At 36.3% G+C, this 18,930-nt stretch overlaps 1 protein-coding gene and 1 long non-coding RNA gene across 2 annotated transcripts in view; one reads left to right on the forward strand and one right to left on the reverse strand.

Annotated features, from left to right (window-relative positions):
- Window positions 1-18,930, reverse strand: part of LOC125225106 — a 350,675-nt gene that overhangs the window by 285,799 nt on the left and 45,946 nt on the right. The window lies entirely within an intron of this gene.
- Window positions 1-18,930, forward strand: part of LOC125225102 (lachesin-like) — a 171,338-nt gene that overhangs the window by 118,907 nt on the left and 33,501 nt on the right. The gene's annotated exons all lie outside the window — the stretch shown is intronic.

Consider the following 18,930-nt stretch of genomic DNA (forward strand, 5'->3'; position numbering starts at 1 on the left):
AAATGTATCCTGTAAAATACCGATGAGCTGGCAACCTTCCGACGATGCTCCAGGCTATGTAGTAGAGAATTGGTTAGCTCGTCGTCATTGATGATTCTCTTGACCCTCCTCTCGACTGACTCGAGCGATATATATTTTGTGAGATATTTAGTGATGTGACTGACGGCCATCCGTCAGGGTTCCTTTTGTATTGTTTTATTACGGAACCCTATAAACATAAAATACTCACATCGCTGGATATTAATGTGCCTCGAATATTAAACAATTTTGTTCTTTTATTCTGATACATATTTAATATTATTGTGTTTCAACAGTATTATTTACTTACATACCTACCATGCAATCCATGCATGACTTCATTATTAAATAATGCAAATAATGTTAGGGGTTAACTCAATTTTATTAACTGTACAGTTACATTACGCGAATACGTTATTTAACGGCAACGATATTCGGGATTCGGATTAAAAAGGAATCAGTATTAAAATATACATATTGAGCGATAATTGGGGTATTACTGCAATGCTCTGCTGCCAGTGTGTACCACTACCAGTATTAATAAAAATAATAAACCATAGATTATCTTGTACATACTGAGAGCTGCTTTAAAGAGTTTTCTGAGAAGTTTGCATTATGAAATGAATGCATCAAGGCAGTTTTTTTACATCAGTCTAAATAGGTACTGCAAAACGCAAAAATCTAAACTTCATAACGCTTCTTAGTAATATTAGAGAAGAAGATAGTATTGTGCAAAAGGCGCCCTCTACGCGGTCTTGTGTAAATTCGCTATCGTGCCCTATTTATGCAATAGAAGTGTCGTAGGTATATATACATACACAATGGGGGACACTTTTCACTTATCTACTTAGCCCCAAACTAATCTAAGCATGTACTAACTATGCGACTACATTCACGACCCTAGAAACCTAGAAAGCATCCATGACTCAACAAATACACCCATGACATAGCAAATATCTGTGCGTTACACAAATAAATGTTCTAACCGGGTTTCAGATCCAGAACCACTATACCTTTTTAATTATTCGTACTGTATTAAGTACTCGGAGAAATAAATTCACGACGAAAAATAGAACCTAGCTACATCCAAGTTCTTCCAACTTTAAAAAAGCAAATTAAAATGCGAAACCAGCAAATCAGATAGCAGGCTAGGAGTTTCAAAGGTATCGGTCGTGGCTTGGGCACCCTCGAGCTCAATGAATGCGCGTAGAAGTGTTTTTCTACCTTTTCATCATGCAACTGTAAACTGATTGCCGGGGTTCTTGAAACCTTTAGATTGAAGCTCCAATAAGGTTGAGTAAAGTTAATATTTGTCCGTAATTACCTGGTAGTTTCCAAGATTGCTTAAATTGACAACATTTCATATTTTTGAGTACTACTTTTTCTTGTTTGGTTCGAAAGAACTCAATAATAAAAGATACACGTATTTTTTTATTTTTCTAAAAACTGCTATATTAATGAGAAAATCCCTTCTTATTACTACTTCGAATTGTGGAATTGAGATCCCAAACTTAAAACAAAAACCCAAAAACCAAACTTAAAATTATAAATATTTATCGGGTTCCCAAAAACACATATGAAATACCTTTCTTGCAACAACTTGAAAAAACTTTTGCAATATGTGACTACAAAAAGAAAAAACATAAGATTTTAATTAGCGGCGATTGGAATTTCAATACTTTGAAAAAGAACAAAAATATCTTAGAGTTAGTAACCCTGCTAAACAATTTTAGTATTCAAATGCATATTAGAGTCCCAACTAGAGGTAAGTCGTGTATTGATCACATAGCTAGTAATGCAAAAAAGGCCACAGCAAACGTGCTTCCACTAGCCCTCTCTGACCATGAGACTGCTCAATTACTAACAATAAAACTAGCCAACACAGTCCAATGCAAATTCTACTATACAACTAGAAGAGATTATAGCTCTGAAAATATAAATAAATTTAAAAGCTGTATGTCGTCTTTATCGTTTGCTCAAGTTTTGAATGAAACTGAGACGGATGCAGCCTTCCAAAACCTCCATGAACTATTAGGCCTGTTTAATGATTTGTGCTTTCCGCTAGTTAGACGAAAAATTCATAACACACATAACACGAATAGATGGTTAACCCGTGGTTTGCGACGTTCATGCTTTACTAAGAGGAAACTGTACCTAAAATACCTGCAAGATCCTGGAAACAAACACCTAAATAAGCGTGCATACTGTAAATACACAAAACTGCTCAGGAACTGTATACCTAATATCCTGAATGGTTTTCCTAGCCATGTTATTGATAATATAGAGGCTAAGCCACATAAAATTAAATATATAACTAAAAAAGCCCTGTTAAACCTTAAGTCATAAATAGAATTGTAAAACAAAGTATATATAGAATAATTAAAAATACATTTAAGTTTTTTGCATGTATTTAATTATAAATGTAAAGATAGGCCACTCGTCTTGGCTAACAATCTAGAATAATATAGATTAGGCTAAGATCTAAGCATGTACTGATTAAATTTATTAGAATGAAATAAACAGTTCAAATTTTTTTTTTTTTTTTTTTTATACGTAAAGCTCACCAATTTCACAATAGTAGATTGATTAACCACGCTAAATCGAAATCGAAAGCAACTTGGCAAATAATAAATGGCCCCTCGTACAAAGAACCACATTCCATTAACTGTATCAAGGACGATCAAATAAAGTACACAGACCCCCTAGACATAGCAGAATTGTTCAACAACTTTTTCATTAATATTACAAACCTATATACAGCAAACAGGGGATCAGAGAACCAATCATATTTAAACAATCCTGTAAACGCTAAAACCATATTTCTTAAACCTTACGAGAAACAAGATATATACAAAATTATAATGTCCTTAAACAATAGCAATGCAGTAGGAGTAGACAATATAGCAACCAAAATACTAAAGTGTTGTGCAGAAGAAATCGCCCTTCCCCTCACACACATAGTAAATTTATCCTTCGTACAAGGTACATTTCCCGTCATTCTCAAATGCTCAATAGTCAAGCCCATACACAAAAAGAATGACAAAGACATAATGGATAACTATAGACCTATTACTATTATTCCGGTAATATCTAAAGTCCTAGAAAAAGCCATGCACGAACGACTGTTGAACTTTCTCACCTCATACTCAATATTAAGTAAAGAACAGTATGGCTTCCGTAAGGGAAGTTCGACTACGCTGGCTTGCTTTAATTTGGTGAAACTGGTAACGGAGTCAATCAACAGCGATACTCCTGTAGCTGCGGTCTTTTTAGATCTTAGCAAAGCGTTCGATTTTGTAACCCATTCGATACTACTGAACAAGTTGGAAAGGTCTAGAGTAAGAGGTAACGCTCTGAATTGGATACAAAGTTACCTTTCTGAAAGGGAACAATGTACAGAAATACAACAAATCATTAACAATGAGCTAGTGTCCGTTAGATCGCAATATAAACTTAATCGATGCGGAGTGCCACAGGGGAGCATACTTGGCCCATTATTATTCCTTATATATATCAATGATTTGCCCACCCAAATACAACATAATTGCATAATGTTTGCAGATGACACTACATTGATAATAAAATCTGACAATCTCAATAATTTTAATAAGGATATAAATGACTCGCTAAATAATGTAATTCGTTGGCTCAATATTAATAATTTAAAAATAAATATTAATAAGACATGTTTACTGCAATTTAGAACATACAGAGGCACAGACATCAATTTAGATATTCAATATGAAAATGACACTGTTGAAGAAGTAGAACACACTAAGTTTTTGGGGATATATATAGACAAGTTTTGTGACTGGAAAATTCATGTTGCTCAATTGCTCATGTATGTGACAGGCTAGACAAATTCGTCTTTGCTCTAAGACGACTTAGCAGCATTTCTTCCAAAGCTGTAGCCTTAACAGCCTATCATGGACATGTGTCATCTATATTGAACTATGGACTATTGATCTGCAAGCATAAAGCATTCCTGGCTCAGAAAAAATGCGTACGAGCTGCCTGCAATGTCCATTACCTAGAGCCATGCAGACCGTTATTTCAAGCAACAAAAATTCTTCCGTTGCCATGCATGTATATATTACAGGCATCCTTATTTGTGAGAGAGCACCCTGAATATTTTGACGCACATAGTACCTTTTTTCCTCGATCGACTAGACACAGAAACGAAATATTCTTGCCTAGAGCAAGAAAAAATGTTTTCAAAAATAATGTATATTCAATGGTCATCCAAATTTATAACAAATTACCAAAAAGCATACTAGAAATAGATCCGAGATTGTTTAAAATTGCCCTCAGAAAGTGGTTGCTGGGGCGCTGTTACTACTCAATCCAAGAATTTATGTCTGATGAAAACCCGTAATGCTCATTGATTATTTTTGCTTAATTTTGACATGTGTAATTTTTCTATTATTGTTCCTTTTTTTTTCTTTTTCAATCTTCGTTATTTCCATTAATGTAAAAATAAATTTAAATTATTTTTCTACTCCCGTGTTGTTATTCGTCATTTACCGTGTCGTGCATAGATCGTTAAAACCCTACATAAGAGATGCCCGCCCCCGGCCGGCGCCCCGCGCACCCACGCATACGATATAGCTCTTAAAGCATTGTTTTAAGGGATATAGCGGGCCGCGGGGCGCCGGCCGGGGGCGAGCGGCGGCGCGGGGGAGTGCGAGCGACAGGGTGAGTGCAGAAACATTGCAGAGGACAAGTCAAAATACTTGTAGGAAACAGTGCGAATTTCACGAAAGTTATTCTAAAAAACTATTCAAAAGTAAGTGCATGGTCGTAGAAAAAGTATTGTATGCAACGGTGTTTAACTGAGTCAAAAAATACTCGTGGCGTCTTAATAACAATTTTCGGCTTCGCCTCAAATTTTTACCCACGCCACTCGTCTTTTTTGACCTCCTTTAAACGCCTGTTGCATAAAATACTATTGTTGACTGCTAAATTAATTCAATAATTCTAAAATCGTATTGTATTTCAAAATTCCCTTACTATAGACTTTATCATTGTGATATACTTTTAAATTATTTAGGTTTTTAATAGAACTGTTTTTGCATGTTAGCTTTATATTGCATGCCTATCATAGGGTAGAACATAAGGACCTCCTTAAATGTACCATCACACTGACTTTAACAAAACTATGTTCTTGCAATAAATATATTTCTATTTCTATTTCGAGCAGAAAGAGCGTAAGATACAAACGTCAAGACACAGCTTTATGACGTCACATGTGTTGTTTCATACACCTAAGAAAACGACAAAATCATTTCTAAAAAAAAAGTTTTCACAGTCAGCTTAAACAGTCACTATGCCTGACTGTCAAGTTTCACTGTCAACCAATAGTGAATGACTACGAACCATAGACTAAGCCATGAAATTTTTAATATCTTTGCTACGAACTGTGATAAGTGTCACTGTCAAACTCAAGTGACATCCCAACTGGAAGATTTTTTTTGTTATAGTGGCAGCTCTAAATCAGCTATTTGACGTCACTTCCCCTTTAAACTATTTTTAAGATTTTTTTATACTAAAAATACGGAAAAAAAAATTCAAAAAATTATTTATGTGATCAACAAGCATATATCTCGAAATGGTTTTCGATTTAGGGACCAGGGTTGCAAAAAAACGGCTTTTTTTTCTGGATTGAAAAAAAACATGAAAAAAAACTGTGAAAAAAAAACAGTTTTTTTTCTGGTGTATGTTTTTTTTCTAAAGTACGAAATCTCAAAATTTGCAAAGTAGTTAATACTCCTATACGGGTTTTTAGACTTAATGTTAACTATTAAACGAATTTAATCAAATAACTTTAATTTCTGGTCTTATAAAAGTAACATTTACGAAATCTGTAGTTGGTAGTTATCACTATTTACTGTTGGCAACACCACCGCTACACGCAGCATCGGGGATTCCCCAATAAACGTTTGTATACTGAATGTTAATTGAATTAAAAAGTATGTTATTGTTATTGAAACAGGTTACAACTCACGAAAAACCGTTATTGTCGTATTATTTGTTCATCTGAAAAAAAAAACCATATTTAGAAAAAAAACCATGGTGCTCGGTTTTTTTTCATGTTTTTTTTCACAATTCTGAAAAAAAACATTTGGTTTTTTTTCTATTTACAACCCTATTAGGGACATTGAAAATTTTGAAACGTTGTCAATTAAACTCACGGATTAATAACAAACAATGAATGATTTTATTTTTAAACGTTTGTCAAATTTTGCCATTTCGTTTTCTCAGGAAACATTACACAGGAAAAATTAAACATTGGTAAGCGGTTGCTAAATTTTACGAATAAAGAGGTTAATAACTCAATAGGCAGGAATTTACTCATGAAACCTATAGGTACTCTACATGTTCATTAAAAAAAACAGAAACCCCACCCAAATAACGCATCGTGTACTCTGTATAAGTACTTTATGCTAAAGTCTTCAGACACAAGTAGGTGATGTGACTGATAATCTGTCAAAGTATTGAAGCTGTTATTTTACCTTCAATATTTATAGGCGCGATTCGAACTAAGAAACGTCTGTTTTGACACTAATATAACTGATCGATATCGCAGCTAGACTCGTTAATATTGATGGATTGATTGCTAGTGCGTGCTATGCGCAACGAGCATAGGCGATACCATGGGTTACGGGCCCGTAGCGAAAAGCGACTATGGATTGAGCGCCCGCCTAGCTTCTTGTAGCCTCCTCTCGTCGTCAATTATGTATAATATATTGTTTTTACTTTTTATAGCTCAAAACGACTTCGAACAGATAACCATCTCAGATGGTTCTCGGCATGGTTGCATAAATTTAGTTGTGAATGTATTGGAAATCCCCTTGTAATTTAAATTCCCCTCACAAAATGCAATATCTAAGTTTAATATTAGATGAAATAAAATAAAATACAAACAACTATAGATATTAAAATATGTTTATAATTTTTTTGTTGAACATAATTGACAATACTCATATCAGATTAGCATATAGATTCCCATCTCCTGTCTAGATTGAGTTGATAGCATATCGCATAATGAAGTCATGTCGCCGAGACATGTCCCCGTATCTGTATTCACGTAGAGTTCGAGTACCTAGGCATTATGAATACCGGCATGTTGTCGGCATTATCTGCGTGCTGGTAATGTATTCAAATATGTATCAAGCCATCCTCACCATGCTGCCGTTATTTTATTTCACACGCGTGATGCCGGCACACCAGCTTTATTTTTTCGCGATACCAGAATATCATATTGTCTCGCCGGTTCGCTAGAGTATCGATGTGTAAATGATGTCAGGATAAGCATCGTAAATAGTTGATGAAAATAGTGGAATACGAGTATGACAATAATATCGGGGCTGATTATTTGTAACGTTTCAAGGAATATTTAATTGATATTACATTTATATCCATATATATTAGTTAGGTAGGTACATGTACAAGTCTTTTGATTTTCAATAGGTAGATACTTAAACAATTTTTGTACAACTCTCTCATCTGTATAGTTATCACTAGATACAAGACACACAAAATCCAGCACCCGAGTTTATGCGTTTTAAATACGAAAATAAAAGTTATAGTACAAATATTCACAAAATTTTACCATTTAATGACCATCACTTATAGTTTCGCCATGTCTGTCTGTCCGTCCGTCCGTCCGTCCGTCCGTCCGTCCGTCCGTCCGTCCGTCCGTCCGCGGATTTTTATACAGTCATGAAATACAAAAAAAATATGGTTTTGATACGACATTTTTAGCATAACTGGCATTTTTTGTATTCTATTTTTTATATTGATTCCTGCGGGCGTTTCTAGAACACTAGTTGGATAAATTTTATCGCATCAATGCGTCCCTATCACACTTACGAATAGTGACGTTATATCGTTTATCACGCGACCGTGCTTGCCTGCCTGGTTGTGTTGTTGTTATTGCGCTGGCGCAGACCAGCGCGGCTACAGTAAAAGTTGTCTCAGCCGAGGACAGCGCGAGTTCAGCCGTGACAAACGGATATTGATTACTTGTCTGTAAGGAATACAAATGTATCAGGAAGCTATGTGGAAGCTTCCAGAACAACATCCATTGCCCTGACGGCGGCCATTAAACTTCATATCCGACTGTTTAGTTTTCTACTTCGAACATATTTGGCAAGTGTTACAAAATGGTTCTAAAACAAAGTGCCAGTTTGATACATTTAAATTCTTCCATGCCAGGTCAAGGTAAATTTAAGTAAAGTACACCCCAGTTAGACATACTAGGTACCTACTTATATAGTTTTCTGCTGACTTTAATTAGTAGTAAGTGGTACCAATTGTACAATTAAATTAAAATCCTTCTAAAATGTATATAATATAGGCTGCTTGCCTCTATTCACATCAGCTTCTTTTTAAGAACTGTCAAAACGAATTTGAACGACTTACTAATATGGAATTTATATGAAATCGAATTGAGTGACGTCACGGTCAACTCAGTTACTTTATATATTTCTACCTGACTTATTAAATAGAAATTGGATTTAAAAATAACTTCTGTCCATGTTTTTCTTATCATTATCTGAAGCTTTATTTCGTGCATGGTATAAAATATTTTTCACCACACCAACTGGTAAACGCTTACTTTGCTATTCGAAAACAAATAGCAAAATTACATTTTATCCACAAGAGTGCAAAGTAATTTCATACAAATTTTAACTTGATGTCTTAAGCTAGCTGGTAGAATTTACCTACCTTTGATAGATTTGATGTTTTATAGTTAGTATTTTGTTCGTGTTGGTGTGGTGAAAAATTTTGTGTTTCACTCGGTGGCAAAGTTCGCGGTTCAATATTGGAATCTTTCGCTTGCTCGGGTATCAATATTGGCACGTGCGGTTAAACAACAACTTTGCCCCCTTGTAAAACAAATAACTATTATTTTAACTACAGTCAAGTTCCCTATTCACTCATACCTACTTGTGTCGGTTAACACATCGTGACTCGTGTTTGGTTGGATTATCTACTTATTTACTGCGTAATAATTACTAGAAACATAATCCATCAATTATACTAGAAAATTTAACTGTCACACATTATTTTCCTTTCGCTATAAATACAGTGTGGTTATTAGTAAAATGGATCGCTTGTGCCAGCAGATTTTCATAGAAAATAGTACATTGCGATATAAATTTATTTAAGGCATATAATTAACCGGGCAACTAAAATATTAAACGGGAAGTTATGTCGGGCATACAATAATATTATTTGGCTGTGTTTTAATATTGTGGCGACAAAAAAAATATATGAGCCTCAAATATTAAGCATCATTATTATTGAAAAAACGGCAGCAAATTTCAAGCGACAAAAATATTGCCGAGGAACATTAAACAATACTTTGGCGACTAAAATAATAATTGGCACCTAGTATTGTAATGCGTAAGATTTTTAATATTTGTAGTCATATAGATGTTAGCACCTAAATAATTATACTTATTGGGTTGGTAAGAAAGTAATGAGCGAATCATAACCAATATTGTAATTTTTATTTAATTTATTATTTTAATCATTTATCAAAAATATAACGGCCTTCGTTATCTACTACTTGTCTCCATCGTTCTGGTAAAGAATGAATAGCATCGGCGAAGAAGTTCTTAGGTTTAGATTCAAAAAACTCAGCTATGTACTGTCGTAGATGGGCTTGATCATCGAACTTTTTTTCATTCAAGGCATTGCTTAGCGATCTGAACAATGCGTAATCCGTAGGTGCCAAGTCTGGAGAGTTCGGTGGATGAGGTATCACTTTCCAACCTAGCTCCAATAGCTTTAGCCGAGTCACTTTTGCAATGTGTGGGCGAGCATTGTCGTGTAAGAAAAAAACTTTAGCATGCTGTGGACGATTCTGACAGATTTTTTGGTTTAAATTTTCAAGCTGATTACAGTATACTGATGCGGTAACAGTCATTCCACTTGGTAGGAGTTCCCAGTGAATAATACCATGAATATCCCACCAAACGGACAGCATAACTTTTTTCGGGTGAGGCTCTGTTTTTGGTGCCTCTATTCCTTTTTCGTTTGGAGCTAGCCACTGACGTTTGCGTGTGTGATATATATAAGACCCATTTTCCATTTCCAATGATAATATGGTCCAACCAGTTGAATGTGCGGCGAAAAGACAGAAGTTGTATGCAAATATCGGCACGACGGTTTAGTTGATCTCTATCAAGTTCGTGCGGTATCCAAACACTGTATTTGTAGTTTTTTCCCAACTCGTGTAAATGTGTTTCTATGGTGACATGAGAGCAGCCTAACTCGGTAGCAAGAGTACGACTCGTTAGCCTCGGATCTCCTTCAATTAAGGTTTTTAATTTGGCTACATCAATCTTCACCGGTCGACCAGACTTAGGTTGATCTGATAATGAAAAGTCGCCACTACGAAACCGCTGGAACCATCGTTTCGCCGTGGCCTCAGACACAACTTCAGGAGCAACATGTTATGGTGACATGAGAGCAGCCTAACTCGGTAGCAAGAGTACGACTCGTTAGCCTCGGATCTCCTTCAATTAAGGTTTTTAATTTGGCTACATCAATCTTCACCGGTCGACCAGACTTAGGTTGATCTGATAATGAAAAGTCGCCACTACGAAACCGCTGGAACCATCGTTTCGCCGTGGCCTCAGACACAACTTCAGGAGCAACACGCTGACATATATTACGCACTGCTTCGGCGGCTGAATGGCCAGACTGAAATTCATATAGTAAGCAATGCCTTACATGCACTTTTAATTCGTCCATTTTCTTCCTTATATTAGCTCGGCGACAGCTAGTGAATGACTGACGAGAAACTGTGCGACTCGCCCTTTATATACTTTCGACCATAGAAGATTCTAGAACTCTCTCAAAAATTTTATGTGGAATTCAATCGATCGCTCATTACTTTCTTACCAACCCAATAGCTCATCGTTTAAAGTAGTATTTAAATTGCGGAGGCAACTAAAAAAAATATTGGGAAGTAGGTTTTTTTAAAACAAATATAAAATCGTTTCTTTATGAAAACGATGTTCTCATCGGAAGATCAGCGCTGGAAGTCACCAGCAGGCAGCAACACGCTGAGGTGAGGCCATTTCGTGGCACTTCATTCCTTTCTGTCTTGTTGTTATTATGTGTATTTTGTCTTGCCTGTGTTCACGAATCAATGTTTATTCTATTCAAACATCGTATTTGCGACCCGTAAACCACGGGTAGTATTTAAATATCTCACATTTATTTTCGAGCGAGTTGCAAGCGAGGGAACGCATACCAAATCATTTTATAATAAGTACACAGCAAAAAGGAGTGTATAAGCTTCAAATAGGTCGGTAACGCGCATGTGATACCCCTTGAGTTGCAGGCGTCCATAGGTTACGGTGACCACTTTCCATCGGGCCGATCGTATGCTTGTGATGTCAAGACTGCGTAAGGCCAGCCTTAGATTCGATAGAGTAAACGTCATGATAAATTAAATTAATTGTATAAGTAGACGAAGTTGCCAGCACCCCCAAACACCTAATTTCTTACCCATAAGTATAATATTTTGTCGACCGTTATATTTTATAAGAATCCTTTTTAGGGTTCCGTAGCCAAAATGGCAAAAACGGAACCCTTATAGTTTCGTCATGTCCGTCTGTCCGTCTGTCCGTCTGTCCGTCTGTCCGTCTGTCACAGCCGATTTACTCGGAAACTATAAGTACTACAGTGATGAAATTTGATGGGAATATGTGTTGTATGAACCGCTACAAAATTATGACACTAAATAGTAAAAAAAAGAATTGGGGGTGGGGCCCCCCATACATGTAACTGAGGGATGAAAATTTTTTTTTCGATGTACATACCCGTGTGGGGTATCAATGGAAAGGTCTTTTAAAATGATATAAAGTTTTCTAAAAAACATTTTTCTTAAAGTGAACGGTTTTTGAGATATCAGCTCTCAAAGTCGTAAAAAGTATGTCCCCCCTCTATTTTTATAACTACGGGGTATAAAATTCTAAAAAAAATAGAGGTGATGCATGCTAATTAACTCTTTCAACGATTTTTGGTTTGATCAAAGTATCTCTTATAGTTTTTGAGATAGGTTGATTTAACTGTAATTTTGGCAGGTGTATAAATTGACATAATAAGTTTATTATATTTGCTGCTACGGAACCCTTTGTGCGCGAGCCCGACTCGCACTTGGCCGGTTTTTTTTATTAAAATGACAGCTCAGGTGATGAGTGCCGATGTATCAATTTTAAATGTATTTTTTATGTTAATTTGCTATATAAATATTTTAAAAGAACTGTATATTTTATATTTATAGACAGCCGTTTTCCTATTAAACTGTATCTCTTAAATTGTTTCCAATATAATAATTCAGTTGCTAAATAAATAGTTGGTACTCGCGTCTGAATAAACCGTAGCCGTAATGACATTAAAATGCTACCTCATATTGAAATATTTTGAGGCCCCATTTTAGTCGCCAAACTATTATTTTTGATACCCATTTCTATGGATAATTAGTCGCCCGGTTAAATACGTGCCTTTATTTAATATTAACTGAACATTGTTTTCTATGTAGAAATAACGGAATATACTGTAGATGTATACTTGTATAGTAAAGCAGCATATTTTCCAATAAATTTATCAAGATTAGGTACCTAATAAAAGTTATCTTTTTCGAGGATACAAGGAAAAGTCCAGTTAACATTGCGGGAGCAATGAGAGCCCGCGGCGGCTAACTAGCAGGTGCACGTTAGCAAAGAAAAATGAAATAACGCAAAAAGGAGAAATCGAGCGGGGGGAGCCGGCGAAACTGTGGGGGCTCTTCGCAGAAAAGCCAGTTTCCTTTAGTGGAAACAGATAACGATCCGCTGCCGACGACAGAAAACGTAACTGCACTCACTAAGCATAGATCTACATACTAACAGTGTGTTCTACTATCAAAGGTATCTAACACAACAGATTTTCTTTCACAGCGAAAGAAAGCGCTCAGTCACGGTGTCTCTAGATTGATATTCTGCTCCATTTGCTTCACCGCGTCACTGAGGAGAGTGGCTTTTTCGCATTTAAATATTGTGCTGTAGTTATTTTCTGCAGAATCTGTAAGTGAGATCCGTTTTATTACATAAAGGCTATATCGCGGCGAGCATCCAATTGTATTCATTAGTGAGCTTTATATTTGCCGAGTCGAGTGAAACAAGCGAGAACACAGTAGTGGAGCAGGGCGCTGATTCCTCGGAGACGCCACGTCATGGGATCGTGCGCGGAGTTGCAATGCCACCGCGGCCTCTCCGCCGCAGTCTAAATACATAAATGCTAATTAATATACTACATACTGAACTGATCTGATGAAGCGCAAGATAGGGATTTTTACACATATGTTTATTAAGATATAAAACAATAAAAAATAGCCAATTAAATTTTGATTTGAAATTGCTAGGTAAGCTTTGCAAGTAAGTTGCACTTCTATATTTGTTTTCCTAGGAACAACTAAAGCAAACGATCACGATGTTCTCGTACATTTGCGCCCGGCGACGTGTTGCAAGCATCCGAGAGTTCTCTTCTTTTTTGCTCTCTATTTAATTCGTTTACGTTTTCACAACTTGGCTGTAGAAGCTAAACCAAGCAGCAATGTCATGGCCCCTCCAGGCTTAACTTTAACCATTAATTAATAATATAAGTGGGATACAATGAAATACTTTATTATTCGAATCGGCATTGTTCGCAAATCAAACAGTTATGAAACGAGAAACAGGTATTCCAGCAAGGTACATTATATTGCTATTGAAATATTGCTTGCTCCGCATATACTTAGTATTCAGCATTAAATTTTCCTCCTGTAAGGATTCGGTTGTAGGTATAGATACGATAAAACAGATCAATATAGTTTACCCAGGTAGTTGAGATATTTATAGTGTACAGTACTTATAAAATTTTCAATGTCCTGATATAAATATTAAGTCGTAGATAAAAACTTCTAGTTACTGAAAAGGTCTTAATATTCATGCTATTATTTAGATAGGTATTGTAGAGAACGAAATTGTTTTTAGTTAATAAATATTTCTATTTTTATTGTCTATTTCCATCTAGAAATTTAATAATAAAAGTGTATAAAAAAAAACTTAACAATAGACTCAATAACTAGACATTCAAGTTATATTCAGAACTGTTTTTGTAACCAGCCCAATATTTTTTTTGACATATACGAGTAAAATTACCTACTTACACTCGTTAATTTGAGATGCTTCGTTCAGTAGCTAGGAATTACTAACCTACTTAAAGTTGATCTGCCCGTGTGGTGACGGGTTAAGAATTTCACCACCCCTTTTCTTCCCGTGGGTGTCGTAGAAGTCGACTGTGGAATATGGGTTAAATTGTGGCGTAGGCGAGAGGCTGGCAACCTGTCACTGCAATGTCACAGTTTGGATTTCTTTCAACCCCTTTTTGCCAAGAGTGGCACTGAAAATTAGTAGTTCATGTGCTCTGCCTACCCCTTTATGGGATACAGGCGTGATTATATGTATGTATGTTAAAGTTGATCAAAATGAGACTTAAATTAAAGCGTATAGTTTAAAAGAACAGATAATTGGTTGGAGACAGTGGCTTTGGTAGCGAGCACAGGCACCGCACGGGTATGTTGTTACATTTACTTATGGAGCACACGCAAGTCGAGCGCTCAGGCCAACCAACATCAATGTTCTATTCGATTAGGTACTCAGTTTTTACAATGTCCAGATTACATTCTTGATGTTATCGTCTGACTTGCTTGCATTATATTATCATCATAATCATGATGACATTACAATTTCTAACAAAAACGCTACAAGTCGAGCCCCGAACGTCAACAGTTTACAATTTACTAGCTTTTGCCCACGGCTTTGCTCGCGTTAGAAAGAGACAAAAAGTAGCCTATGTCACTATCCATCCTTTCAACTATCTCGACTTAAAAAATCATGTCAATTCGTCGCTCCGTTTGCCGTGAAAGACGGACAAACAAACAGACATACACACTTTCCCATTTATAATATTAGTATGGATTTTCCCAAATACTTATATTATCATCTCCTAACTGTTTTCGGCCACAGTGTGCGTGCGCTCTCAAGTGACTGACATAGCCAATTTTTGCAGCAAATGTGCTACCACACTAGGGCTTCCAAATACCGGACCTTATCCAATACCGGTATTCATTCCGGTATTGGCGATTTCAATACCGGGATCCTGGGATCCCGGTATTGAAATCGCGAAAATGTAAAAACCAAGCAATTTGCTTAAAATAACATATTTTATTCAAAATCTTGTTACTTTTAATGAGCGTTATACTACAGCTAAATCTTGCCAATCCGACCTAGTGATGGGTCAAATCGAATACATTACGAACTTTGTATGTTTCGATTTCAACCCAAAACGGTTCGCAAACTTATGTAGCCAAGTCGGTTCAACTTCTATTGATTATAAGTATACATAATTCAAAGGGCTACGCCCCGTGCTCTTTATATTTGTTATGAGTGGGACTTAGAAGCACTATCGGTCGAATGGTCATTTTGCAGAAAACTTGGTTGACATTATTACTACCACCCACGCATAAGACACATTTGGCAGAATATTGTCTTACAGAACATTACACGACTTTGATTTAGCAAAGTTTTATACTATAATAATCGTATAGCATACCTACTATGACATGAGCAGAATAATTACACGCTATCAAAAAGGAAATGCTGCCCCAGTAACGGTGACTGTTAGGTGCGACGACGAGCGAAATGAGGAGAAGTGTTAGGTATCTTGCATCCTCAACACATCCAACTCGCTATCAAAAAGCAAACTGCAACATTATGCAGCCTAAATATTTTGCATAAATATTATCTGCGAAAGTATTGTTCGACTAGAATACTATTATGCCCATCAACATTATGACAACAGACATTTCGGTATTACAAACATCTGCGAAATTATTTATGCCAAAGCATATTCTGCTTAAGATGTTTCTGCCGATCGTGACTTCTGCCAAGAACTTTTATACGAATCAAATATATGCGACAAATCAAATATATGTGCCACAGTTTCGTTTTCTTTTAACCCATTATTTGCCAAGAGTGGCCCTGAAGCTTTAGTAGTTTCATGTGCTCTGCCTACCCCTGTATGGGATACAGGCGTGATTGTATTTATGTATGTAAATATATGCGAAAAAAGTTTCTTCAAGACAATAGTGAACCGATTCTGTAAGTTACATATCACCGCCAGGTCGGACATTTCGAAAGAAGACGCGGCCATCCATAGCAAACCATGTTTTCTGCCAAATCGATATCTTTAGGCTAGTGCGAAATAGAACCTTGTTCAGTAGGTAATCTTTTACATTTTATCGTCAGTGTTAATGGTGTAATTGTACTGTAAATTTGATTATAATATCACTTTATTAAATAACAAGACACATCATTGACTTTTGAAACTAGAATATGAGATGTTTTTTTTTGGAAACACATTGTAATATTTTTAATCAATATCTGTGGTACAATTTACTAATATTTTTGTTTTTCGTGGCGCTAGAGGCGCTAAAGCACTAATAAAATAAATCCGTCAAATCATTGAACAATTAGCCAATTAGCATCAGGGCGATTTGTTTACAAAGAGTCTGTGGCCTGTTGCAACTACGTTTGACGTATTGCTTCTCTATCACACTTACGTGCGAATTCACAAGTGCGACAAATGTGTCAAACAAAGGTTCGCGACAGGTTCAAAGGTTCCTCAATCAATGCTTTTGACACGTAACTTTATCTACTAAACTATCATTTTCATACAAATATTGTAAAAACACCAAACAGAGAATGTGTCAAATCGAGAAACGAGAGCAAGAACTAAGATTTACGCGTGTAGCGACCATCATGATGCAGAAATTTAACGTTTTTGATGAGTAATTTACGTTCATTTGGCAAAATTTGTTAGTTTCTAAGAATACCGGGATCCCAGTATTACTAAATTAAATACCGGTATTGAAAAGTGCCCAAAAAAAGGCGGGATCCCGGGATCCCGGTATTGGAAGCCCTAGTCACCACACTCGCAATATAAAGTATGGTCACAGCTCGTCGCTCTTAACGTGGAGTTCTGTGTGCCGTCTATAGATTCAAACTGATCACAACAAAAAATATGCTTCCATCGTAGAAGATTACTGGCTAAGTATTAGAGTCCCTTAGGTACAGATATCTAAGGCACATTTCCACTGGTCCACAGTAACATCGACTCGGTGTGCGATGGTAGGTTACGGCCAGTGCGGCTAATGGTCCGCATTTCCATTCCAAGTCGGTAGGTGAACGGTGAGCGGCAACCCGCCGACCGCCTTGTGAATATGCAAAGTGAACCCACCGCTAAATATTGAACCGCCGTATTGTACCCAAATGTTCATTTAATTCTGAAGATGTACACTTTAAGCTTTAAAGCCCTAAGGAATGCTCATTACCACCACTTGTCTGGGTATTTTATTGTTACCAGTCCGATCAAATATACATAAAATGTAACCGTAAGTAGAAACACGAAACATGTTTTATCAAACATAATTTCATTAGCATTACCTACTCTTTAATGTAGGTACATAGATTTTAAATTTATAACCCTGTTTTTGAGAAGGCATTTATTATCAAGACATTGTTGGTTGTTACTATTACTTGACAAGAGAATACTTTTTTTACTTTGACTTTTTCATGTCATTTTGCTATGGAAACTCCGGGTCCGTGGGGGCCGGATGTTTAAAACTATTTCAAAAACTTAAATATATCTTAATAAAATCGTAAGGCTGGCTCGTTTCTTGCTCAAGGCATTGGTAATGCAGCGAGGAAACGCCGCCAGTCTTATGGGCACATTAGCAACCGCAGCGATTTGGGAGATATCTCTAAATACAGGGACTCCCCTAGGTTAAGTTAGGTTTAATTTCGTTTTAGTTTTACTGTGTATCACTAAAATAAAACTATGAAAACGGATGATATTGCGTATAATGAATTTATAGTACATCCCGACGTTTCGAACTCTACGTCGTCACCCGTTGACCACGAACGTTGCGTTGTATGTAGACTTCAAAATTTCGGGATGTATGAATTTATATTCATTGTGCGCGATATAATCCGATTTCTTAGTTTTATTTCATGAGTAGGTAAGTACCTAACTATGGCGCAATATAGGTAGTCTATTAGTATTTTTATTCTTTTATATTTTATAATTTACTTACTAAGTCATTATTATGTTTCTTAATTAAATATTAGAAGAACGTAGGTATAAAACAATAAATTTCGTACAAATCCTTCAGAAATATTTCCTGCAACTTGTACTTCCTGAAATGTTCTTTCAATTAAATTAGTAGCTACCTAAAACTTTTCAGTTGCTCCCTTAGTTAAGAGTTTGCGACAAACTGGAACTTGGCCTCAATGTTGGAAGAAACTATCCTGTTAATTATGGTTTGCTCAAAGTGTTTCCTGAGTAATAAAATCTTTATCTATTACATACATTTTCATTTGTTATCTCAACGTCGGATACTTAAAATATGGGTTAGTCATTATTAAATTATCTTTCGTATGATGTATGATCTTGTAAAAGAGCATACTGACATGAAAGCAGCTTTTCTCAAAATTGCATATCATATCGTTGCACGAGTTGTCAGGCCACGATGCACGAGTCATGTCGCGCCGTTGGTAAGGTAAGGCGCCATGTATAATATCGGAACGATCAAGACTCTCACAAACATCTGAACACGCCTCTATTGTCAAGGTGTTAGAGTGCGTATTCGGATATTTTTAGCAGCTTGACAGCTCCGTTATCTGGCCCTGTAGCCGAATGGCATTTTTGTGACGCAAAACGCTACCGAAACGCCACAGAAATGTAGTCTGGCTCTGTCACGCCAATAAGCAAAAGCGATAGGGATAGATAGCTATGAAAGAGATATTA

The sequence above is a fragment of the Leguminivora glycinivorella genome, chromosome 4 (assembly GCF_023078275.1).
Source record: "Leguminivora glycinivorella isolate SPB_JAAS2020 chromosome 4, LegGlyc_1.1, whole genome shotgun sequence".
NCBI lineage: Eukaryota > Metazoa > Arthropoda > Insecta > Lepidoptera > Tortricidae > Leguminivora > Leguminivora glycinivorella.